At 35.4% G+C, this 26218-nt stretch overlaps 1 long non-coding RNA gene across 1 annotated transcript; it reads left to right on the top strand.

The window, feature by feature from the left end:
• Positions 1-23896: 23896 nt before the first annotated feature.
• Positions 23897-25805, top strand: LOC110826367 (uncharacterized). The gene is made up of 2 exons (XR_002542038.2): positions 23897-24495; positions 25159-25805. It is a non-coding gene; the product is annotated as an uncharacterized LOC110826367 (long non-coding RNA).
• Positions 25806-26218: the final 413 nt, after the last annotated feature.

Raw genomic sequence — 26218 nt, forward strand, 5'->3', positions numbered from 1 at the left:
AATGTTTGTGCTTAAATTGTAATTGTGAACCCCTATTTATTCAGGCCCTAAGGCCACTTAAACTCTTTAACTATTTCACAATTTTAATTTTCAGAAAAATATCGTATTTCATAATTTAAATTAATATTTTTAATTTATTTAAATAATTCTTAAAATTTATATTTTATTTCATTATAGAAATATTTTCTTTTGTCACTGTTATTTAAAAATAAATTTTCAAGAGAAGAAGATAGAGAAAAGGCAGAAATCCCATCGGGAAACGCCCGCGAGAAGGGTTCAGCTGGCATGGGAATTACCTGCTGCGCGCATGGGGAGCATCGAACGTGTGCACTTTGCGCACATTCCATCCGCGCGAGGCGCGAGGCCTGATTTGTGCATGCATCCCATTGCGTGCAAAATGGTGCAACTCCGTGTGCCCTGTGCGTACATCGTCCACACAATAGGCCTATACGCTGTAGGTCATATGCGTGACAGGCTAGGTCAGCGCGCCTGTGAGCTAGGCTGGCAGCACGCGACCGAAAAGGGTAATGAGCTACTTCCTCAGGCAATGCGCACCTCCCCCTTGGGCCCCACGCACTTCCTTGGGAGGTGCACGTTATTGGTTAGACAGCAAGCTGCCACCGGTTGGAGCAATGTGCTGTTATTGCTTGGGTGATGTGCCACTATCATTTGGGTGGCATGCCTCTCTTTTTTATGTCGTCCTCATGTCACGTCGTCTGTCTGGCAGTTACATCCGTCGATCATCACATCACTTCTTCTTCCCATTGATTTTCTCTCTCTTCACTACATTTTGCAAGTTGGTGCAAATTCGACGGTCCCCATTTTCTATAAATAGGGACCCTTTGTGAGATCACAAGTATTAATTAAGGTAAATGGATGTCAGATACAAATTCATAATAATGAGGGCATGATAAAATTTATGCAGCGGAACAAAATCATTACAAATCCCTTACAAAACATATATGAGTTCCAATACATACATATACTAAGGCTAGAAGTGGCTGTAAAATACAAAATAAAACATAAGGGCCACTTCTTTCACCATGCTATTGGACTCATTAGAGTGCAGGAATAGTCATGCACTCAAACTTGTGAATCCACGGGATCCTCATAAACTTTCAAGGTTAGGTCAGCTTACGGTTCCTCACTTTCTTTCTCATCTTGGGGGGATATGGAAAGAATGAGTTTCATATACTTAGTAAGGAAAACAGTATTAAATTAACATCGTAAGATTTTAAAAATAAATTATTTTATCTTACCATTTAACTTCCTCATTTACCTATCTCACATTATGAAAAACAATTTATTTGTTAAGAAAATAATACGTTAATATAAAAAAATCAAACATACATCATGTCAGATAATAGAGAAAATTAAATAAATCACTAAATGCTTAGATTTTTATGTCATGCTTCACGAAGTCATTACAACTTCCATCTCTGAGGCCAGATACAGATTTCTAACTACCCGTGTGGAATGACCAGATAAGATATAGATACGACAATTTTCTTAAATCCATTTCTAGTTGGCCAAACCATGGTACTATCTATGACCACGGCTGTACCAACCATAGTGGCCCCTAATAGATATCTACAATCACGACATTACTTAGCCACGAGTGACCCCTACAAATAATGCAACACCACTCTCGTCAAAAGGCACACCGTCATCCACTAGGAGCAGTCCACTTACATCTTTCCAGACTAGATAGGAAAGGAGGAAAGGAGGAAATAGATATCTCGAAGGACAAGGGGAACAGATATCCCTCAAAGATAAAAAGCCTAACGAGATACTTGATGTAATATGCATGTTAATACAGACACACTTCGGACTATATAGGCTTCATTCCACTTTTCTCTTTTTCTTTTCTTTTTCTTTTTTTTTATACTTTTTACTGCTACTAATTACATATTAGATTTATTACATAAAAATTCATCAAGTATCTGCAATTCACATAACATGCTTAAAAATAACAACAATTCGACTTATCTGAATACAAAGGCATACAAAATAAGGAAAACAACAATCATATTAATTTAGTTTATATAAAAATACTCCTTAAGACATCGAGAGAAATACAAGTTTTCTTACTAAAACCTTGATGTTTTCTCCTTCACCGTTCTCCTTTCTTTCTCTTCTTTTCTCACTAGACTACTCTTTCTCTCTCTCTCTAAACCTTTGAAAAATGAAAGTGTAGAGAGGAAGGGAAGGGGGACAGAAATTTATAGAGTTTTAGAACCCTTAAATTTGTGCCAAGTGGCAAATTTGGCAAAGAGAGAGGAGAAAAAGATGCTCGACACCAAAAACATGGGAGGTAGGTCTCCTCCACCGGCGGTAGTAGTGCGCTGCCCAAGCAGTGACGACGCACTACCCGAGGTGGCAATGCCCCGGCCAACGCGCTACTGCCTAACCTGTTGGCGCATAGGGCTCCTGTCTTGCGCTTAGGCCCCAGGCACACAAGGCCTATCTGCATAGGTCCCGAACACATGCGCAAGCAACCAGACTCCTCGCAGGATTTTTCTCGCGGGATTTGCTTCCTGATTCATCATTTTTCAATTATTTTCTCAATTTTACTATTTAATTTAAATGGGTTAGAATAAAATTACTTAAAATAAAATAAAATAAAACTAATCAAAATAAAATTAAATAAAATTAAATAAATAAAAATCAACAAAATTACAAATTACAATAAATATTAAGTAGCATAAATTAATTAAGTTTAATACAGTTAAAGGCCCGAATAAATAGGATTTCTAAATCATTTTAGCACAGTGATGGGCGGAGTGTTACACCCTTCCTTCACTATTTCCTCATCATTTCCATTCTGTCTTCGATCCTCCAAGAGCTTAGAGAGGGAGAGAGAGGAGAACAAGAAGAAAAGGTGTAAGAAGCTTCAAGGTTTTAGTAAAGAATTTAGTATTTACTTTTAAATATCTTAACGAGTATTTCTAGAGCCAAATTATGAAGCTTGAATTTATAATTTGCTTGATTATGTTTAAATGCCTAAATAAAGTAAATTTTACTTGATAATTCATATTATATGATCGTATTTGAACTTGATAATTTGCATGTCACTTAAATGATATAATTCTTTAGATCACATACTGAAATATGAGAAGGTGATTAAAGCATGAAATGGTATGAGAAACATGTATCTGTATTGACATGTATAATTCATAAAGTGTTTCATTAGGCTTTTTATCTCTGAGGGGTTCCTATTTTCTCCCTCCCTTACTTGGTTTGAAAAGAATTGAGAGGACCACTCCCTGTGGATAATGGTGTACCCTTTGACGAGAGTGGTGATTCGATGTTACTATAGGGCCTTGGTAAAGTACGACTGTGGCCATAATTTTATTGATAGGATCACTGTGATGGGCACGGCAGTGGTTATAGATCGTGTCATGGTTTGACAAGCCACAAATTGTTATTACACCTAAACTGGTCATTCCACATGGGTAGTTGGAACTCCGTACTGCCCTCAGTAGATGAAAATCAGAATGACTTCATGAAGAAATGACATGAAAAACTATGCGTATCATGATTTATATGATTTTCTCTATTATCAGCATGATTGATTTGATTGATATGACCATAACATGATGGAATTGATGTCTTCTTTTTAAAAACAAATTATTTTCATAATTTAAAGGACCTGACCTAACTGCTAATGGTAAGTGTTGATGACGTAATTACTCGCTTTTAAAATCTTATGATATTATTTAAATATTATTTCCCTTATTGAGTATATGGAACTCACCCCTTGTTACACCCCCTTTTAGATAAGGAAGATAGTGAGAAACTAATCGCTGACCTACTCCTTCAAGTCTATGAGGATCTCATGGATCCACAAACCTTGAGTGCATGACTTGTCCTGTACTTTGATGAGTTCATTCACATAGTGAAGGACTTGGTCCTTTTTGTATTTTGATATTTTGTATTTTTTTTATCACTTCTGACCTCAGTTATATGTGTAATTGGAACTCATATATTTTATAAGGGATTTGTAATAAATTTGTTTCACTTCATACAATTAATTGCTAACTCATAATCTATTTTTGTAACTAACACCCTTATGCCTTAATTAGCATTTGGGATATCACAGCCTTCCTTACAACAAGTGTCCTACTTGCATGAGAACTACATCATACAATACCTCATTCATGTAGTCACCAATAGAGAACGGGACACATATCTGCTGGGTGATGCTTATCTCTTTACTGTCATCCAACCAATGCAATTTATAGGGAGCAAGGTGTTGTTTGCACATCAACCCTGCCCGATCCACCAGTAAGGTACTAGTAACGTTAGTACAATTGCCTCCGTCAACTATCACACTACAAACTTTTCCATTTATTAGGCACCTGGTGTGGAAAATAGTCTCTCTCTAACTGTTGCCTTCGAGCTTAACTTGTACGTTTAGTGCTCGTTGAGCCACAAACACATCTCTATGTATTGGTCGAGCTATATTCTCTGTTTCCACTAGCGGTAGATCTTCTTGCTTGTTACTGCTTTTATGGTGACTGACGATGTCTCCATCATCTTCGATAATCATGGCGTGCTAATTTGGTCATTGGGATGCAATATGCCCCACTCCTAAACACCTGAAACATTTAACAATGCTCTGACAGGTGGCTTATGTCCTAGGATTAACTGTTAGATTGCTAGCGGGTTGCTTTCCCTTACTGTCATCCACTTTCTTACCATCATCCCTTCAAGTCAATCTTTGGTTTCCCTGGGGAGTGTTACTAACATACCCCCAATTAGCTCATCTACTCTTCAATTGCCTTTCAATCTTGGTGGCCTTGTTTACCATCTCATCCAGTTCGACATAGTTTTGGAGTTTAAGGATGTTGGCAATATCCATATTTAGACCCTCCAAGAAGCAACCCATGGTGGTCTCCGGTCATTCGTCAACTCAGGCCTGATCATGGTTATCTTTATTTCTTTATAGTACTCTTCCACCAACTTAGAACCCTGGATCAGGCATTGCAATCTCAACTTCATATCCCTATCGAAATGAGCTCGCACAAACTACTTCCTCATTATGGATCTCAATTCTTGACATGTGGTGATTGACAAGTCACCATCTCATTCTCAGAGAAAGGCTAATTGATCCCACCATCCTAAGGCATAGTCAGCAAACTCAACGGTGGCCAACTTGAGCTTTTTCTCTTCACTATAGTTGCGATAGCTAAAAATGCAATCAACCTTCTAGTCCCACATAAGTTAGGCTTCGGGCTCATTCCTTCCTTGAAAGGGTAGTATCTAGAACTTGAAGTCATAGAGGTCTCTGTCCGCTCCTTCACAATGGCTGTCGTCACACAATCCTCTCTTGTCACACACTATTTAGCATCAGGCACGACTGTGGTGCTTGCCTCATTCCTAACAATCCATACGGGCAACCATGTTTCCCAATTGAATGCTCAACTAGGTGAACATGTCTATGACTCTTTCTTCTAAGGTGGTTGGTCAGCTGTTGGTGCTTTGGTAAGACATTGTGGAGTTCCTGCAAAGACAAGAGTTAGTGAAAATAATATCTCTCACTCACCTTCGCTTATGTTTACCTTGCAATCCCTCAATTGATAGCTTCGTCTCTCGAGTTGAGCGTTTGGAATCGAAATCGCTTGAATCAGGTCTGCACGTTAGTCCTTATGACACAACAAGGAACCCTAAAGGATTCTAATTTCTACTGATGATCAGAATTAAACACACAAAAAAAGGAACAGTGTGCCGCTTGTGTGTTAAGCAACTAGTAATAATTAGTCACTTAGTTATGTAATAAAACAAACGTAAAATAAAGAAGACAAAAACGTAGATAACAAAGAATGATAATTTAGAATTATGGCTAATGATCCAATCAATCCCAATGGATATAATTAGTAGGTGTATCTTCTTATATTACCCCTAATTTTTTAGCTATGCTCCACGACTGGTCAAGTTTCTTCATACAACGTTGTTGTAGAGTTATGGAAATGCAATTCAAAAATTAAATGTGGATACTGTGTGAAATGAAAACAAAATTTTTTGCTCATACTTGTTAGGTAACGTATTTTGCCTTCGATTCCTCAAAGTATTTATGGTCACTAGTTAGGTAGCTGTTACGCTTTTGTGATGCAAAATGCAAACAATGTGCCAATTGCCTTACGGGGTGCAACTAGGGTATTTTTGATATATATAATTTTTTTAATAATAACACAAACTACTTAAATTGAACGGATAAATATAAATTCAAGCAGGATGCAATACGAATAAATTAAAATTTAATTTTAATTGTTAATGAACAAAATGCTAAAAGCAAATTAAGATAGATTTGGGTTTCTAGAAGACTATTCTCTAATACCTGATTACGGGAGAGGGTATGGAAAGGATCAAATCAACTCTTAAAATCCACTCAACATATGCAATACCAAAACTATAACCATCTAGAATAAACCTCTCCCTCTAGATGAATCTACAATCCTAAAAAAGAATGCAAAAATAAAGACTAGGAAAAATAAACAAGGAAAAATGTCACGGACTTACCGATAAGTTGATCCCCGCTTCTTGGCTCAACAAGACTTCTGAAGACTCTTGTTTTCTGAAGAAATTAAAAAAACTAATTTAGCAAATATGCTAAAAAGAAGAAAGGCCTAAACTTTGAAGAATTCACTCAAATTGATCTATAAATAGCCTTTTTCAGGCAATCTAGATGAGTACAAAATCTTGAAATAATTTAATAAAATAATACTCTAGATAATATTCTATCTAAATTTAGGATAAATACATAATAAAATAATTATTCTATCCCAAATAAATTAATTAAATAATCTAATGTTTATCCTATCTAAATTCCATGTAAAACACATGTGGAAATTAATTTAGGCATGTAAGATTTTAATTTTAAAACATGGGTAATTAAAAATGGGTCCCAAAAGCCTTTTAATATTTTAAAATAATAAAATAAATATTTAAATAGTTAAAAAAATGAGAAAGGGCCAGTCGGGTTTGGGTCACCTCGATGGGCTGGGTCGATCGATCTGCATAGGCTATGTAGGAAAAGGCTTGCAGGAATCGCGAGATAATGTCATGGGATGCGTTCATGCGGTTGATTTCACGCAGGCCTAGAGGGTCGCATGCATGGGTGCTCCCGGGGGTACGCGTGTGTGTTCATGGGTCATGCGGGCTGGGCCGGATGATCCATACATGTGTGGGCCTCCTTGCTCCCGCGTTGACCCCCATGTCTCTGCAGCGAGAAAGTTCTTTGTCTTCTGTTTTCGTACAGAGTGTAAAGTTGCCTTAACTGCTTCACCACAGGACCTTGAAACACTGGTGGATGTGTGGGCCTGATATCCTATACGTGCATTGCGATAAATGTGTACCCTACAAGTACCCAAACCAATACTACATTTGGGCTTTCTTCTTGGGCTAAGATTTTAGCCTGAGTTATTCCTTAACTATAAGGCCCGTTATCTTTCGGGTTTCTGGTACCATTTGGTGTCATTTCTTCCTAGGTTGGGAACTTTGTTTGGTGGATTTGGCTTCACTATCTAATACTTGTTTAGGAATAAAGTATCTTGGAATATTGTTACCTTGCAATTGCTTTCTTTCATTTCCCAGAAGCTCATCAGTACTTGCTTGCTTCTTGCACTTCTCTGGTTTAGGTTTGTCTTCAGCAGGTATCACATCATCAATTGTAGACATGGTAAGTGGGTGGAGTTCATGGAAACATTCCCCTTTGTGATCAAGTATAAGTAAGGGAAAGATAATATTGTCGTCGATGTGTTATCTCAAAGCTACGCTCAAATCTCCACCATAAGTTCTAAATTTTTAGGATTTGAACATATAAAGGAGATGTACGCTAATGATAAATATTTTTCCTCTATTTGCGAAGCTTGTGAGCATTACGCATTCCATAAATACCACAGGAGCGATGGATTTCTACTAAGGGAAAACAAGCTATGTGTACCAAGTTGTTTTAGTAGGAAATTATTAGTAGAGGAAGCACATATTTGGGGGACTCATGGGATATTTTGGGGTAGTCAAAACCCTAGACATATTATAAGAACACTTCTATTGGCCCAACATGAAAAAGTATGTCGAGCACATTTGTGGCCAATGTATTGCTTGTCAGCAAGCCAAGTCTCAACTGTTGCCTCATGTCCTGTATACTGCATTATCTGTACCTACAGCCCCATAGGTAGACATCTCTATGGAGTTTGTGCTAGGATTGCTTAGAACAATGAGAGGTCATGATAAGACTATCGTGAGTGATAGGGATGTCAAATTCCTTAGCCACTTTTGGAGACTGTTGTGGGGAAAATTAGAGACAAAATTGTTGTTCTCTACCGCTTGTCACTCCCAGATTGATGGGTAAACTGAAGTGGTAAATAAGACCTCAGGATCCCTACTAAGGGTCGTGGTTGCCTATAATTTGAAGACTTGGAAAGACTGTTTACCCATGGTCAACTTCGCCTACAATCAAAGTATTCATACTCCTACTAGGGTATCACCCTTCAAGGTAGTTCAACCCCATTAGATCTAACTTCTATTCCGGTGGAAGAAGCAAAAAACTATAAATGGACAACAACGAGCCAAACTTATCAAATCCATACATAAAAAGACACAACAACACATACAAAAGCAAAAATCAATCCTATGCCCATAATGTTAACAAAGGGAGGAAACATGTTGTTTTCTAACCAGGAGATTGGGTATAGGTTCATTTGAGAAAGGAAAGGTTTCCCAAGCAACAAAAATCTAAGTTAGATCCTCGAGGAAATAGAACATTTCAAGTCCTAGAATGTGTCAACAACAATGCTTATAAGATCGATATGCTAGGTAAGGATGAAGTGTTTGCCACTTTTAGTGTATCTAATCTCTTTACTTTTGATATAGGTGAAGATTCAAGAATGAATCCTTTCAAAGAAGGGGAGATGATGGAAGCACGATCATGAAAGATACTCCAATAAAAGAAGTAGGCATGCTGACTTACCTAGAGGAAATTAAAGGTGCCCACGACAAACTAAGACCAATGGGAAAACAAGCACAATTACCCATAGCACCAATCACGTGAAGCTGAGCCCAAAATTTTCAAGATGATTTCAACTTGTTAGTGCAGGAATAAGTAAGTAACAAGGTCACTAGTGAGGCCCGAGAAAAGGTCCAAGGCATGAAAAATTAGTGGAGACACATATAGCACACGTGACCTATCTTCGACACATGTGTGACGATCCTAAATGCATGGAAGCCCACCACACACGTGGGAACACTGCCCACATGACAACGACATAACGAGGATGTAAACAAGCAAGTCCACATGCCCTGCATGTGTGTAAGTGCACGGGCAGTGTGCGCACATGCACGATCGCCTGCCTATGTGCGCAGCAACGTCCATGCTCAAGGCCCATAAGCCCCGCATGTTGGACAACTTGTGCACACCTAGGCCCAACCAGCAAGGTGAAAGCCCAACACGGAATCGGCCAAGGTGCACGCCCACCAACCCAACTCTAAGCATGCAGGCTAAGCCAGTGCGCCTACTCCATACAACCCGTGTGCTCTACCTAGGTCGGCCTACGCATGCAACTGACCTGAAACTTGACTGGCCTTCCTTTTCCTTGAGTCCTTCTTGGAATTTACCTCAACTTTTTCCATATGTTTTTTTTAATTTTCCCATGTGATTTATGTGAAAAAACCCATGGGATAATTTTTAGTATTTTTTAATATTTTTTTATCTTTAATTTAATGTAAATTATATCCCATAGATTTATTAAATGTTTAATTTGAATTCTAGATCGGAATAGAATATTATTTTAATAATTTTCAAGTGTTTGTAATCACTTAAGAATATCCTCAAAAAAGTCTATATAATAATGACCTTTACCCATAGGTTGTAAACATAATTTATTTAGGAAAAATAAAATTAAAAGCTTTCAGTTTTCTTCAAGAATTAATATTTTTCTAGTTGCTTCAACTTCTTCAAGTTCCTCAAGAAGTAGGAGTCTTCATAAGTTTTATTGATTCAATGAGCGGGGATCAACTTATTGGTAAGTTTGTGACATTTTTTTCTATCCTTATTTTAATTCCCTTATTCTTGTTTATGCATGCTTATTAGGTGTTGAGGTTTTCTAGGCAATTAAGTTTTGATATTGCATACATTGTGTGGGTCTTTATGGAACTTTCTTTTTCCCCTATCAAGACCTATGTAGGTCTTTCTAGAACTTTCCTTTTTCCCTCGCTAGCTTTGCTCATGCGAGTTTATGTTTGTGTGTTGTGCAGCGTGCACATGCATGCTTTTTTGTCCATATGGCTGCAGACTCATGAGTAATTAATCTATTGGAATCCTTATTTCTATGGGATTTCTCCTTGATGCAGGTTGGCATCTTTGTCACCAAATTTGAGCTATCCAATGTCACATCAATATTAATTAAAATTTAATACAATAATAACTAGATAAATCTTCTTTCCCTTTCCATAATTTCCATGTGCTTTTAATCTTCATGTAGATTTCAATTTGCTGCAGAATTCTCCTTAAAACGTTAGCCATGAAAATCACATGGGGATAGGAAAAGTCCTCCTTGACATCAAACTCCCATATGCATAACTCACCCAGGTGGTCTCGATACTAGTATGTGCATGGCCTTGTGGACGTGTGCTATATGCCATGCACTTACATTGTTGGCGTTTATAAACTATCCAATTTGCACAAGCACATGTGTGGTAGTGGCTCTCTATTTGCAACTAAGCTTTCCCATGCGCATAGTCCACCCACGTGCACAAGATTCTTATTCCACATAGGTGCGCCTTCCCACACGTGAGAAAAGGTTACGAAGTGGTTCGACTCGCCTTCTTTTGGCGTGACTTAGTTGGGTCGTGGGCCTCCATAACAACGAGGCCTTGATTCACCTTTGATTTGGGCCAAGGCTTAGCCCATCTCTATTTGGTGAGTTCTCAAGCCCAAGGTGCGACATCCCCAATACTAAGTATAACATAAGGGTGACAGATACCAATACAGAATACGAGTGCATTTAAATTAAATATATGCAATGGAAATTTTTATAAAATAAAATCCCTTACAAAATATATGAGTTCCCAATTATATATACAACTGAGGCCAGAAGTGGCGACAAAATACAAAATAATAAAATAGAAAAGATGGCCACTTCTATCATTATATAAATGGACTCATCAGAGTGCAGAACAAGACATGCACTCGTCAACAATCATGGATCCACGAGATCCAGGCAAGCTTCAAGGAGTAACTTGGACAATTCATCAAAAACATCCTCTTCAATGTCATCTAAGAGGGGCTAGTTTAGAAAGGGAGAGTTCTATGAAACTCAATAAGGCACAATATTAAAATGACATAATTAAAAAATTTTATAAAATTAAAAGCGTTTAAGAAAATATATTTTTTTGCTTACTATTTTCCAACGATCTATTGATATAAGAAAAATATTTAATATCAATATCATCAAATAACATCAAGATAATGCATTAAAAGAGAAGATAAAATAAATCAGACAAAAGCCGTTGTTAAGTCTTTTACCATACTTCGCACGAAGCACGTTATGACTTTTTATTTACTGGCTAATATAGACTCCCAACTACCATTATGGTGACACTAATGATAATTTATGACTTGCTTAACCACAACATTTATGTGGCTCATTATACCATAAGTAATTTGTTGCTCACCACACCATAGCTGATTTGTGGCTCGCCACACTATAGCACAATCTATGACCACGGTCGTACTTCACGACAGTGGTCCTAAGAAATCCTATACACTTTCACGTTGTTATCCACAGGGAGTGGTCATCTCACGTCTTTCCGAATAGGGTAGGGATAACATAACTAGATAAAATAATCTAATCGATTAATTCATGTTTCATGTATTCATTTATACCTTTCATGCTATGTCAACAATTTTATGTAATTTCTTCTTGTATCAATTACATTCAACATTGTTCATGAAATAACAATTAAGCCTTTACAGTATGTATGTATAATTAAAACAATTGTCATAATTAATAGCTCATCATGCTATAAATATGCAATAAAATCAAGATTCTTTTATTAAAAAAATCATGCCACAATAGAGTAATAAAATCAACATTCATTTCTTAATTTTCTAAAATACATCTTAGAATGTGCAAGAAAATACTAAATCCTTTAGCGATACTGACGACTCTTTGTAAGCAAGTCCCCCCTATTCTTCAAACTTTCCTTCTTTCTCTCTCTAACTCTCCCTCTCTCTAAAGTTCGGTCATTGAAGGTGAAAATAGGTGAGGAAGAGTGGGGAGGAGGTCCATATTTATAAAGGAGTAGAACCATCAGATTTACAGCAAGTGTCACGAATCTGTGAGGAGAGAGAAAATGATGATAACATCATGATGTCAAAAGTGTCTATCAATTAAGGGGAGGCACAACTCCTAAGGCAATAGCAGCGACATAGAGAAGCGATAAGGCACCGATGAGGGGCTTGATGTAGCAATACTGCAGGGCTTAAGGCAGCAGCAACACAAGGCTTGAGGCAATAGTGGTGGCACGAGGCTCAAGGTAGCAACGGCCTGAGGCTGTGATGGCTGGGGTGTAGGCCAGTGGTAGGGGTGCAGTGCAAGGCTCGATGCGGAGGCAACATGAGGCTTGAGGCGGTAGCACACGGGGGTTGAGGTGGCAGTAGCGCGGGGCTCGAAGCGACACTAGCACAGCAGGGCTTGAGGCGACATCAATATGGGGCTCGAGGCGACAATGACATGAGGCTTGAGGCAGCAATGTCAATTTTTTCCAAATTTTCTTTTCTTCTCTCTTTTATTTGAAATACTCAACAATTTTAAAACAAAACAAAATAATATGATAATAATAAAATAAATTTTGATAAATTAAGAAAAAACAATAGAAATCCAAAATAAAATTAAATGAAGAAATAATAAATCACTGAAATTTAATGACCAAAGGCCCAAATAAAATTGAGTCTTGATACCACATGAAGCACAAAGATGCATGGTGTCACATAGGAGTTCCTTCTTGGGCCACATGTCCACCTTCTTGTCTTCTATTGGGCTTGCCTTGATAATGCTCCCATTTAGGAAAGTGTTGAGGGTTGTGACTACTTTCTTATTTAGGATAATTGACTTTAGGAAAGAAAATATACCTAGAATTACTTCCCTCATTAACATGGACTTGGTGAGATTCTTTATAGACAATCTCCATCGATGGATACTTCCTAATACGCTCTTGAGGTAGGTTATTTTGGAAGCATTTACAGCATCTTACCACTGCATATCTGTCAATGCTGGGAGTATGAAAGTATTCTCCTAGGTAAACTTCTCATTTATCGAGGGATTTCTTCTCTTCTATGGTCCATCACTTCTTACAATTTGGATAAAGTTTCCTCGATGAAAAACTCTCGAATTCCCTCACTTTTCTAGGGTTTCTTCTCTTTTCCTCTCTTTTTTTCTCTTTTCTTTCTCTCTCTTCTTTCTCTCTCTAAATTTGCTTTCTCTCAATTCCAAAATGGTTTTAACTCTCTCCCGCCCCTATTTATAGGGGCAGGAAGCCAAAAGGGTCAACTGAGAGGGGTTTAGGTATCAATCCGTGAGGTTGACACCTCAATTCCTCAAGTTTATTCTTTGTTCTTTCTTTTCCCTTTCCTTCTCCCTTAAGTAATTTTAGAGTATTCCATCCTTATTCATCACACACATACTTATCCTCCTACCAAGAGCTTCCATAAAAAATTTAGACTCATTCAAAGCTTATTTGAACTACTCTCACCTAAGCCTCTATGGCCCAAAACTGCACTCATAAACATGCCTTCACTTTACGTAGCCATAATCCCTTGATTATTATGAGTTTTCAACCCATTTTACCATCCCATTCTTGTTAGTTTTAGCTACTTATACACCAAATGTGGACTCAATCCGACCACATTTAGGCCATTTAAGGTTCACCTAAGACCCAAATGGTCCAAACGGCTGCAAGGATAAGCTCATGCCCATATATTCACTTTTGCTCAATTTTTAATTGTTTTGGGAAATCTTGTGCTTCACGTGGTTTTGGTTTTGGTTTGGACTAAATTAGAGTTCACTTTACCCATTTATGACAAACACAAGCCTAAAAGTTAAAATTGCCCCTTGTTTTTAACCCTCTCGGGTTTAGGTTTATTTCTTTAAAACATTTCTTCTATGAACATTTTTCTCTTTTCAAAAAATTCTCTCTTTATGTCTTGTCTAGTCCTCAGTCACATTTTGGCATCAAATTCCATATATTTTTGTCTCAGGATCCAAATCAGGTGAACAGGGTCAATTAGGGCTTCCCAGGAGAGTCTTCCTCTTTTTGAGGATTTATCTCTCAAATACCAATCCAATTGTTTCCTCATATTCCCAAAGTATTATTCTACCTTATATGATGTTGTTCTAGCCTCAAGAAACATTACCGAGCCTAAAGAACTTGAGTTTCTCTATTTAAAGAAAAACTCTCCTTAAGGGATTTCAGTTACCCAAATCTCCTTGTTTTCGCTTTGTTTGACTTGTAGTGGGGTGTATGATCCTAAATTATGATTCTAAATGCATTCATACACACAACATGCATACCACATGTGCAAGGCAAACCTAGGGAAAAGTTGGGTCATCATAGTTGGTGATGCGGGAGGGATAGGAAAAGATCATTTTGACTCCTAAAATCTCACACAACATGGCAATTAGAAAGCTTAACCACCTAATTTACCCTCCCTACTTGAACTAAACCAGAAAAATTGATTACAAATCAAGGTAATTGGGAAAACTAAAATAGCTATAATATTGATGCCATGACTTATTCGATAAGTCGATTCTAACTCCTTGGCTCACCAAATCAGTCTAAAGCTCCTTACTTGAAGATGCTTGAAGAAAACTCTCAAAATTATTAAAAAGCTAGTTAAGAAACAAAGCAAAGCCTTAAAATTTTATTAATTAAAAATTATGGATTGATATAAAAGTGTAGAAGTGTAGAAGCGTTGAAAATTATATAACGAGACTTTCATTGATACAAAAGTGTAGAAGCATTACATCCCTTGATATATGTACATTAGATACATACAAAATGAGGCTCTAAAATTTTTTTTTCTTATATTACAGAGCAAAAGTACAAAATAGTAATCTGAGTTCTTATAGAGCCTAACTTGCAAAAGACTTCTCTGCTATTACCGCATAATTCTCAGCAGTCTCTGCAAGATTTGAAAATGATAAGAAGGTGAGATACATTATCCTAGTAAGCAGATATTATGACACAAAGCTAAATACATGCAATATATATAACTTTCCCACACATCAAAACATATATCATATACATTTACAAATAATAGATAACTAAATCAAAAAAAAAAAAACTAAATCATAAAATCACATTCACTTGGCTATATTATACAATAAGTTATATTACATCACCATTATGGAGGGTAGTTCACATCTTCCTACTGCCACGCATGCATAGATGCACACTTAACACTTAACACATCCCCATACACCCAAAAAATGAAATAGTTATGCATGGGCACCCTGAGGCCTAGCATCATACAGGTGCTTTTAGAATGGGTTACCTCGATAACGACTAATGCACACTTATTAAAATCACTTTTCAAAACACATGGGTAGAATAACACTTAAAACATAATAGCACTTTCATAAAACACTTGCACTTTATGTATGAAAATATCTATAAAACACTAATAAAAATGCATGGATACTATGTATGCTATGCAATCACTATAGCCACTTACCCCAGGTTCTATGCTACCTTTATTTTGGCAGAGTTCCCTCTCACACAAGCTCTAATCCCTTTGCTCAATCTAGTAAAGTTTCCCCTTGTCAAACCTTTAAATTCCTCTATTGATGTGGGTGGAGTCTCCCCTTATGAAAACCTCAATTTTCTGTTTTCAAACAAGCAGAATCTCCCCTTAGTTTATCTTAATTTTCTACCAAAATTTTGGTAGAGTCTCCCTTTAGGAATATTGACACTTTTTAATTCGAAAATACCCTCCTCATATAAAAATTACATCTATAAAAAAAAAGGTTTAAACGAGCTTACCTTATATCACACGCAACCTTAACTCCAATAGAGTTCCGGCTTAATTTAGAGCCTTTTCTCCCAAAATTTAGCAGAGTTCCAGAATTTTTTTGAGCTATTTCTAACCTTAAAAATATCCCTCACAACATTTAAAAATGAATCTCAAAGTTTAAAGAGAAACAAAATACAAAAACTTACCTAAAGCTCGTGGGTTCCCTCGTGTTGGTTATGAGCTTTCTCCCTCTTTTTATCTTTTTTCTTTTGGTTTCTTCCTTCCTTCCTCCTTTTTGTCCCTTCTTCTCATAATTTAGGTAGAGTTTTCTCGAGGAAAAACTCCCAAATTCTCTCAAATTCCCTCACTTTTCTTAGGTAGGCACCCTTTTCTCTCTTTTTCTTTTATTCTCTCTCTCTCTTCTTTCTCTCTCTAACTTTGTTCTCCTTTAATACATAATGCATTTTCCATCTCCCCACCCCTATTTATACGGGAAAGAAGTCCAAAGGGTAAGCCAAGAGGGGTTTAGGTGATAAATTGTGAGGTTGCCACCTCAATTCCTCAAGCATATCTATTTTTCTCTCTTTTTCCTTTTCCTTCACCCTTAATTGATTTTAGAGTTTTCCATCCTTATCCAAATGCCAAAAACATTCTTATCTTCCTTTTTAGGAGCTTTCGTACCAATTTTGGGCTCTATTAAAGTTATTTTGGACCGCCTTAGGCCAACCTAAACCCATAAGGCTTACAAGCTAAACATGTAAAAATGGGCCTTCGGGTCGGTCAGATAAGTTATAGAATCTAGATGGATTCAGAAATGGTTGCATTGAGCATGTATTATATAGATGAACATGATATGAAATTTGTTGTGAGCATGAAATAATTAAGTGAAAAGAATAAAAAAAATATATTTGACTGTTATCTCTGAGGGATTTCTATTTCTTCCTCCTTTAAAAAAGTGTTGGTGAATCGCTTCTTGTGATGACCGGCGGTCCCTCTGCCAATAGAAGATATACATTAGATACATATAGGGCCATAGTGGTGAAGTACGATGTGGTTATAGTTTATATGAGAAATGAACATGGCCTTAAAATGAGTTAGTGATTTCAATGGTAACCGGGGATCTCTTTTGCCCTCATTGGATATATATTGTAACAGCTTTGTGTAAAGGTTAATAAAAGACATAATAAAACCTAAATATGGTGTAAAATACTAATCATGATTTGTATGATGGTTCTTCTATTTGTAAAGTGTCGTGCTTATGTTACTGATATCTTTGTGGTGATTTGTATGATTGATTCTTCTGTTTATTGAGTATGCCATTAGTCTAATTATATGTGACATAACATGCCTGCATAAATGTTGAGTAATGGTGTTCTTAGCATGGTTGTATAATTGTTTCACTGGATTTCTAAATAAAGACAAGGGTTTTCTAATTGATTAAATGACTCCATCCCGCGACAATTCTCCAAGGTAAGAGGTATAAACAGTATTGTTCGTGTTGTTTACTTTTTAAACTTTTCTCATGTGATTTTAAATACTGTTTCCCTTACTAAGTTTACATAGAACTCACCCCTAATCCATGCCTTCTAGGTGTTAAGAGAGTTGAGGGTTTGCTCCCTAAGTCACCCTTTAGAGTTTGACTAGATCCATTCACAGATCCTTGGTAATTTTTAGGATATAACTTGAGTGTAATAGTTATTCTGCACTTTGACGTAAAATCCCTCGAGGACTCTACTTTGTATTTTATACTTATGGTTACCACCTTATGGCCTTGTTGTAAGAATTAAACCTTAGATTGTTTTGTAAAAGGTTTTCTATTTTCACTTTAATGTCAAATTTTTGTTTAACACTCGTAATTTCTTAAGTAGTTGGCTCCCTTCTACCCATTAAGTATTTGTGATGTCACACTCATCGAAAGAATTACCAAAAACTGTCAAGTTATCCATGAATACCTCTATAATGCTCTCCACAAAATCAAAAAATATGTTTACCATACATCTTTAGAATGTTGTCGAGCCGTTTCAAAGACCGAAGGCATCCTCTTTTAGGTGAAAGTTGTCTCCTCTTGGTCTTTGAGCGAAAGTAGGATTTGATAAAAACTTGAATAGCCATAAAGACAGAAATAGTGAGTTTAACCAGCTAAACGTTCAAGTGTTTGATCAATAAATTAAAGAACAAAATGATCTTATCTAGTTAATACATTTAATTTCTTGTAATCTATACAAACCTGCCATCAATTTTGAACTCTAGTGGACACCAATTCATCGTCATAATTCTCAATCAGTGTTATACTTATTTTTTTAGTATCGCCTATACCAGGCTTACCCACTTACTTTCTGAAATTGAAAAAAATGACAGGAGCATCAAGGAGTTTTAAAATTTCCTTCTTCAGTACTTCCATCATGGGTGGGTTCAAACGTTGTTGTGCTTGTCTACTAGGCTTGTTGTCCTCCACCATCAATATTATGTGCATGCACATGGATGGTAATATTCCTTTAATGTCAGTTGTAGTCCAACCAAGAGCTTCCTTATGCTCTCTAAGAACCAACAAGTCTTTTTCTATTCTGTTTAATTTTTTAAAATTAACACTAAAAAGGTTTTTTCTTCCCCGAAGAATACATACTTCAAATATTTACGTAATGGCTTCAGCTCCAATTTTGGTGCCGACAAAAGAAAAAGTGGAAGTTTCATGTGAGAAATAGAAAGACTAACATATGGTGCATTGCTCATTTAGGGTTTAAGTGCCTTCAATTCAAACACCATTTCTTGTAGGTTATCTTCAACAATAAAATCCTTTTTTAAAGTTGTTAAGCTATCTATATTAAAATTGTTACAAAGCACAATATTTAGCTTATCACCATAGCATAAATCAAAATATTTTTGACTTAGAGAATCTACAATATCCACACCATAAACATGAGACACATCACTATGATATTTCAAAGTATCATAAACATTAAATTTTATAATTTCTCCATCAAACTCCACAGTGAGTGTACCATCTTACTCATCTATCTTTGTCTTAGTTGTACTAAGGAAAGCCCATCCTAGCAAAGATCAGAGGAATTAGATGATTTATCATCTTCTATATCTAACACATAAAAATTAGTAGGGAAAATGAGATTATCAAGTTGGACTAACACATCCTTGAAAACTCCTTTAAGATAAACTATTGATCTATTGACTAACTGAATTACGACACCTTTTTCTTTTAAGGGAGTAGTATTCAATTTTGAATAAATAGATAAAGGCATGACATTTATTAATGCTCCTAAATCACACATGGCTTTCTTTATACCTAAAGTACCTATTTTGCAAGAAATAACAAACATACCTTGGTCTTTGCATTTAGGAGAAAGTTTTCTATGAATTATAGCTTAAAAATTTTCTCTCCACATTTACCTTTTCATTGCAGCTCAGCTTTTTCTGGTAAGGTACGGGTGGGGGAAAAAATTTCAGCTATAATTCAGAGGAAACTATCCCTCAAGTGCAAAAGCCAAGGTATGTTTTCTATTTCTTGCAAAATAGGCACTTTATACATAAAAAAATCCATGTGTTATTCATGAGTATCAACAAATGTCATGCCATTGTCTATTTATTCAAATTGGTGTTATAATTCAGCTAGCTGATAGGTCGATCGTTTATCCTGAATGATTCCTAGAGAATATGTTAGTCCAAGTTGATAGTCTCCTTTTCCTTACTGAGTTTTATGTGCTTGACATGTAAGATGATAAATCATCTAATTCCTCTGATATTTTGTTAGGAAGACCTTTCCTTAGCATGGCCAAGATAAAGATAGATGTGCAAGACAATACACTCACTATGGAGTTCGATGGAGAAATTATAAAATTTAATATTAATGATGATATGAAGTATCCTAATGATGTGTCATGTGTGTATGGTGTTCATACTGTAGATTCTCTAAGTCAAAAATAATTTGATTTAAGCCATGATAATAAGCTGAACATTGTGCTTTGTAATAATTTTAATGTGGATAACTTAAAGACTTTAGAAGAGGATTTTGTTGCTAAAGATAATCTACAAGATATGGTGTTCGAATTGGAGACACTTGAACATCAATGGAGTAATGCATTGTGTGTTAGTCTTCCCATTTCTCACACAAAACTTTTACCTTCTATTTTGCAAGCACAAAAAGTGGAGGTCAAACCACTGCCTGGACATTTGGAATATGTGCTCTTGGGAGAAGCAAAAACCCCTCGAGGATGATGTCTAACAAACTAAATAGACTAAAAGAACTCATACTGGTTAGAGTTTTTAAAAATTGACAATGTCTAGCCTAGGACAGTAAATAAGGGCATTAAATGGGAGACAACCTATTCCTTATTTTGTGCTCTTATCTTAGTTTTATTTTATTTTATTTATTTATTTTATTGCCTTCTTCCTTTTTATTTTGATTAGATTTTTTTTTTGATAACTTGTAGTTCATTAATGGAGTAATGCATGTAAGTTTTTATTAGGTTTTAATTTGGGACATCTGGATAAACCTTACTCAAGGCTTATGCCACAGGTCTCTTAATAACCGCATAATCATCAGCTACTAACCATAATAATCCACCATATCTTTGGTAATAACATTGCACAAATTCACAAGAGGGAGGAATGATTAACTAGCCTAGAGACTTTAGGACTTTACCTGACAAAGAAACTGAACAAAATAGAGGACTTGACCCAAACAGTAGGGAGAGCTTTGGGAGTTACTTCTCAACCTAAGAAAAAATTATGACTTTTGATTTTGCCCCATCTCTAAGACAAGTAACTAGCGGAGTTCACCTATCCCTTCACTTTTTATTGCTCATTATTAATAACACATTATGGACAATATATGATTTAAGTGTGGGGGGAGGGACACTCTGTATTTTTGGGTAGTTCTTTTAGCATTTTGTTTTGTTATTTCTCTTGAATTCCTCTTTCTCTATGATACTTGTCATTGTTTATTTTTACTTTGCCTAGTTTTTATCAAACCATGAACATGCTTTCAAAAAGTTTTAGCTCCAACTTTCACAACTATCTCAATTTTTTTAAAACAATCCAAATGTGAGATTTTGAAAATTGAATTGCAATTACAACCATCTTCTATGAATTGTAGATTGACTGATCGAATGGTCTAAGACACAAACGGGAGAGAAATACAAGACACCCTAAATAAGCCAGATCGGATGACCTTTGTTGTGTCATATGGATCCGAACGAATAGCCCAGATTAAAGGAAGAGAAGTATTTAACCCTCCTTTTAGCCAACCTCCCAAACCCTAGCTATAAGGTCGACCAGAGAAGAAAAAGAGCAAAGGGCGCTAACGGGAGCTTAGACGCCGGAGAGCGACAATGCTGATGTGTCGGAAGTTGAAACTAACACTTGTAAGCACAATTTTCTTCCTATTTCTTCATCCCCAAGCCTTTTTAAGTAATTTGACCTTAGATCAACCCAAGAACACTATAAGCTAATGAGGAGTGATTCACGCCTACGATCGAAAGCTGAACCTGATTTTGGTAAGCCGTCTGCCTTCCTTTGCTCCTATTCCTTCCATAGCCATTAATATCGTGTTATTTTCTTTGTTTAGCAAAGAAATGAGAGAAAAGAAGAGAAAATAGGCGTAGGTCGAGTGAAGGTCGTTGCAACCGGTGGTTACAGGGAATAGTGCCGCCACCGTCCGATTGGGGTAAGGATGCCCAAAACCCTTCTCTCTGTAACAATGAACCGAAGGTCAACAAAAGAAAAATAATAATAATAAATAAATAAATATAATAAATATATAATAATAATAATAATAGTATTAATAAAATAATAAAAATAGTTGGGATAGTAATAAAAATATGGTGGTATATATATAGGTGTATGTACAGATACACTTGACTATGTCGTGTGTTGTTAAATTAAATCTTCAAGGTTACCAATGGAGCTAACAAAATACGGATTGTCATTCTAATTTATTTTTTCCTTTTCTTGCGAAAATATTGACCTATTTTTTATTTGTTTTGTCTTGGTTTATATAATTTTACTTTACTATAAGATGTTGCATATTCTATTTCATTTTACACACTCTACTTCATTTTGTGTCACCTGAGGCTAATTGAATTTACCTTATTTTGTCGTGTTGTATTTTAAGATGTTTTATTTCCATTATATATGTTTTAACCTATCCAATAATTATCTCTCCTTCGATGCACACGCAATTATGGGTTATGTATTCTGGCATTAATATTTTTGTTTATGCATGCATTGCATCTCAATAATTAAAAATGAAAGTTGGTATGGTTTTGTTTTGGAATATGCATAAGGCGGAACAGGTTGTTGATGAAAATAAAATCGAGCAATGAGGTAAATAAAATCGTCACTAGATATTAGGAGGGGGAGTATATAGGGTAATCCCTATCATGGATATGATCCTCAGTCGTACAGGATTAAGAAGTCCCATACTTGATGGGTTAGGAGGTTGTGAATGGCGCTCATACCGAACGGGGTATGAGATGGCCAATATAAGCGGCACTCATATCAAACAGGATATGGAGTGGTCGGTTCAAATGGCACCCATTCCCAGACGAGATGTGGGATGACCGATAGTTGTGAAAGAAATGCAGGTATCCACGAGTAAAAGGAACCCCTATGGGGTCCATAGATATCGATGGACGAAAATAATACTAAAAGATAGGTAAGGGAATGGTAAACAATTAATGGCATTTTATTATATTCCTAAACATATCTAAATATTGTGCATGAAAGTTGTCTAACGAGAAAGTATGTGATAAATTATTTTTCATAAAAAAAGAAAGGGTGAGACTACACCAGTATGATTTTTAATACAAAGTAACTGTTCTATTCATCGTTTTATATTTTCTATATCTCTTTGGTTACTGTGTCGACGGTAAAGTTTTTGACTTTCTTATTGAGTTAGTGTTGTTCACCCCCATTCTTATTACAATTACAAATCAGGACGATCAAGACCAGATCCAGAACAGTGACTGAATAGATTAGAACATCATCCTTATCCGCCCTATTGTATTCGAATTGACGTTAATCATTATTGCAGTAGTTATATTTCGTTTTAAGTTCTAAACATTTCAGTAACCTCTATTTGAGTATTCTAAGTAAACGTGTAAGAAATGTAACTTTTAAACATTTAATTCTTCTGTTAAATGAAAATTTTTAGTATTATTTATATTACAATTACTAGATTAACGCTCAAAATTTCTGATAGAGATTTAAGCTTTTATACTATTTATTTAATTTATAATTTTTTCAACTACGTAAATTTATAAATTAATTTTTAAACAATTTAATAGTAAAACTATTAATTTAGAAAAATTATGTAGTATTACGAAAATAGTGGGTGAGATGGGTTAGGTAAGAGGTGAGTTATATGTCTCTTCTATACTTCCCTCACTACCTGATTAGGTGAAATTTTCCTGCACACTTGATATATCACTTGAGATGAGGGTTTTTCACCCGACTTTCATCCCTGATTATCACAAGTAAGGTGATAGAGAACAACAAATATTCATCTTATACTTTTGGAACTGGTTGTCCATACTAATTTTTTAACTTTAAAAATAAATTATTTATTTATTAAAAGTAATGTAGTTGGTCTGAAATGAATCCCTATCATCAGCCAACAATTTCTTCGAAAGTAGAACTCTGTATCAAAATATTCTCATCCCGTGATTACTTCACCCAACATCTTAAAAAAAATTCAATAAATCTGCTAAACATTTCTGAACTTAATAAGATAATAACTATTTTTAATATTGAACTACTATAAAACCATTTAACATGTCAGTATTGAGGACTAACAAAATTGACTAGTTTATCTATTTATTGTTATATTCATAGCTATTAGAATAATAGATAGTTTTGTAATTAATACAAATGTTGGCGGTTATTTTTGTAATTATGTTCTCTGTATGAATACTGCAACATTTCTCATCAATATACAGAATCATTTTCACTCCCAAATTTCTTCTGCGCAACTTCTCTCTCCAGAACGCTCCTTGTGCGTTCTGCAATTTTTCCACCAAAGCTCATCAAATTCGTTTCATTTATCTTCAACTCTGAGTTTTAAACTCTAATATGGTATCAGAGCTTCAACATTTCGTTGATTGGGTTGGTTTTGTCTTCAACAAAATAAGCCCTAGATTCTCATGTCTTGTTTCAACTTTCGATTATTCGAGAGTCAATTGTGGATGCAGTTTCAAGCAATCTAAGTGTGCTGAAGTTGAAGGAGTTGCTTGCGAATCCATTCTTTATTCATCCGATAGTGAGTTCTTTTCTGCTCACTTAATCGCGATTAACAGATTCTCATTATGTTGATTCTTCAGTAAGGTTTAACAAACGGTGTAATGATTCGGAAGCATTACATCTGTCATTTACCAAAGATCAGCAACAACAACCGATAGTCTTAACTATTAATACAGCCGTAGTTTCAGCCCCATACATTAATACCTTGTCAACCAAATTTCAATCTGAACCAGGTAACATCTTTCATTACTGTTCTCGTGCAGCGATGTGAGAGTTGGATAGTTGGATTATTGATTCTGGGGCGACTGACCATATCGTTAATAATCTTGAAATGTTCTCCTCATATCAACCAGCACATAATTTGTTCATAAAGCTGCCTAATTCACAAACTGTTACACTTACACATATAGGAAATGTGTATGTTTGTCGATCACTTACTCTAGAAAATGCTTTTGTTTGTGCCAAATTTTGCTTTCAATCTCATATCAGTTAGTCGTTTACTTCAAAATCCAAATTACTACTTGACTTTCTAAAATAATTGTTGCCTTATTCAGGACACACAAAGGATGATTGATTTAGTTAGAAAGCGACATGAATTATATTATCTTGATGCTAAAAAGACCAAAAAAATTTGACCTGTTGATTCTGCTGTAAAATTTGTAAAATCAGTTTCCTTTACTTGTTCTTGTGTTGTTAATAATTTAAATTTGTGGCATTTTTATCTTGGTCATCCTTCTACGCAAGACTACAAATACTCCGTCAAATTGACAATTTTATTACTCCTTGTTCAAATCTTGTGTGTGATGTTTGTCATTATGCAAGACAACGAAACCATTTTTTCCCATAAGTAATCTGTAAGTGTAAACTGCTTTGATCTAATTCATGTTGATATTTAGGTTCCCTTTTCAGTTGCTTCCATCTATGGTCATCATTACTTCCTTACTATTGTTGATGACAAAAGTAGATACGTGTGGGTTTTTCCGATGAAGATTAAAGCAGAAGCAGGGAAAATTGTGTCCAACTTTTTCTCTTATGTTGAGCCACAGTTTCACACAAGAATATAAAATGCATAAGGACATATAACGGCCAAGAATTTAAGATGCCTGAATTCTATGCAGAAAAAGGTGTTATGCATCAAAAATCTTGTCCAGACACTCCTCAACAAAATAACATGGTGAAAAGCAAACACCAACATATCATGAGTGTGGCAAGATCGTTAAGATTTTCTACCTATGAATTCTGGGTAGATTGTGTGGTACATGCTGTGTACTTGATCATTCGCATACCCTCTCCAGTCATCAATAATAGTACTCCATTTGAGCTTTTAATTAATGTTACTCCTACATTCAAACACTTAAAGTGTTTGGATATCTTTGTTATGTATCGACCATTGATAATCGGAGATCAAAGTTTGCTCATTGAGCCACCAAGTGCCTCTTTCTCCATTATCTTGATGATATGAAAGGGTTTCAAGTATATGAACTTGAAACACATAAAATATTTATTTCAAGGGATGTCCATTTGTTGAAACTATTTTTCCTTTCTCATGTGTATATTTACAATTTATTTTCTTTAGTCTGCAATGATCGAACTATTTTAATATATTTTTGATTTTTTTTTCAGTATTTTCTCAATCTATCAATTAACAACTACTAATTTTTTATAACAATTATTAATTTGATTCAATTAAACATGTGATAATTCAATTTATCTACGTTAATTTGACTATATTATTTATATTCATGTCTCTATTAACGCATAATAATATATATCTAATTAATTGAATTTTATTCTTATTATTTTAAAATCATTAATCACAAATAACATTATGAACTGGTCAATTTTCATAACATAATTAAGTTCAATACTGTTAAATTGTAACCATAAGAGAGCTAAAAATTAAATTATAAATTTACTTTTAATTTAAGTTACGATAATTATTCTAGTGAAGAAAAA

Source organism: Carica papaya, chromosome 7 (genome assembly GCF_054855325.1).
Source record: "Carica papaya isolate Zhongbai chromosome 7, ASM5485532v1, whole genome shotgun sequence".
Lineage (NCBI taxonomy): Eukaryota > Viridiplantae > Streptophyta > Magnoliopsida > Brassicales > Caricaceae > Carica > Carica papaya.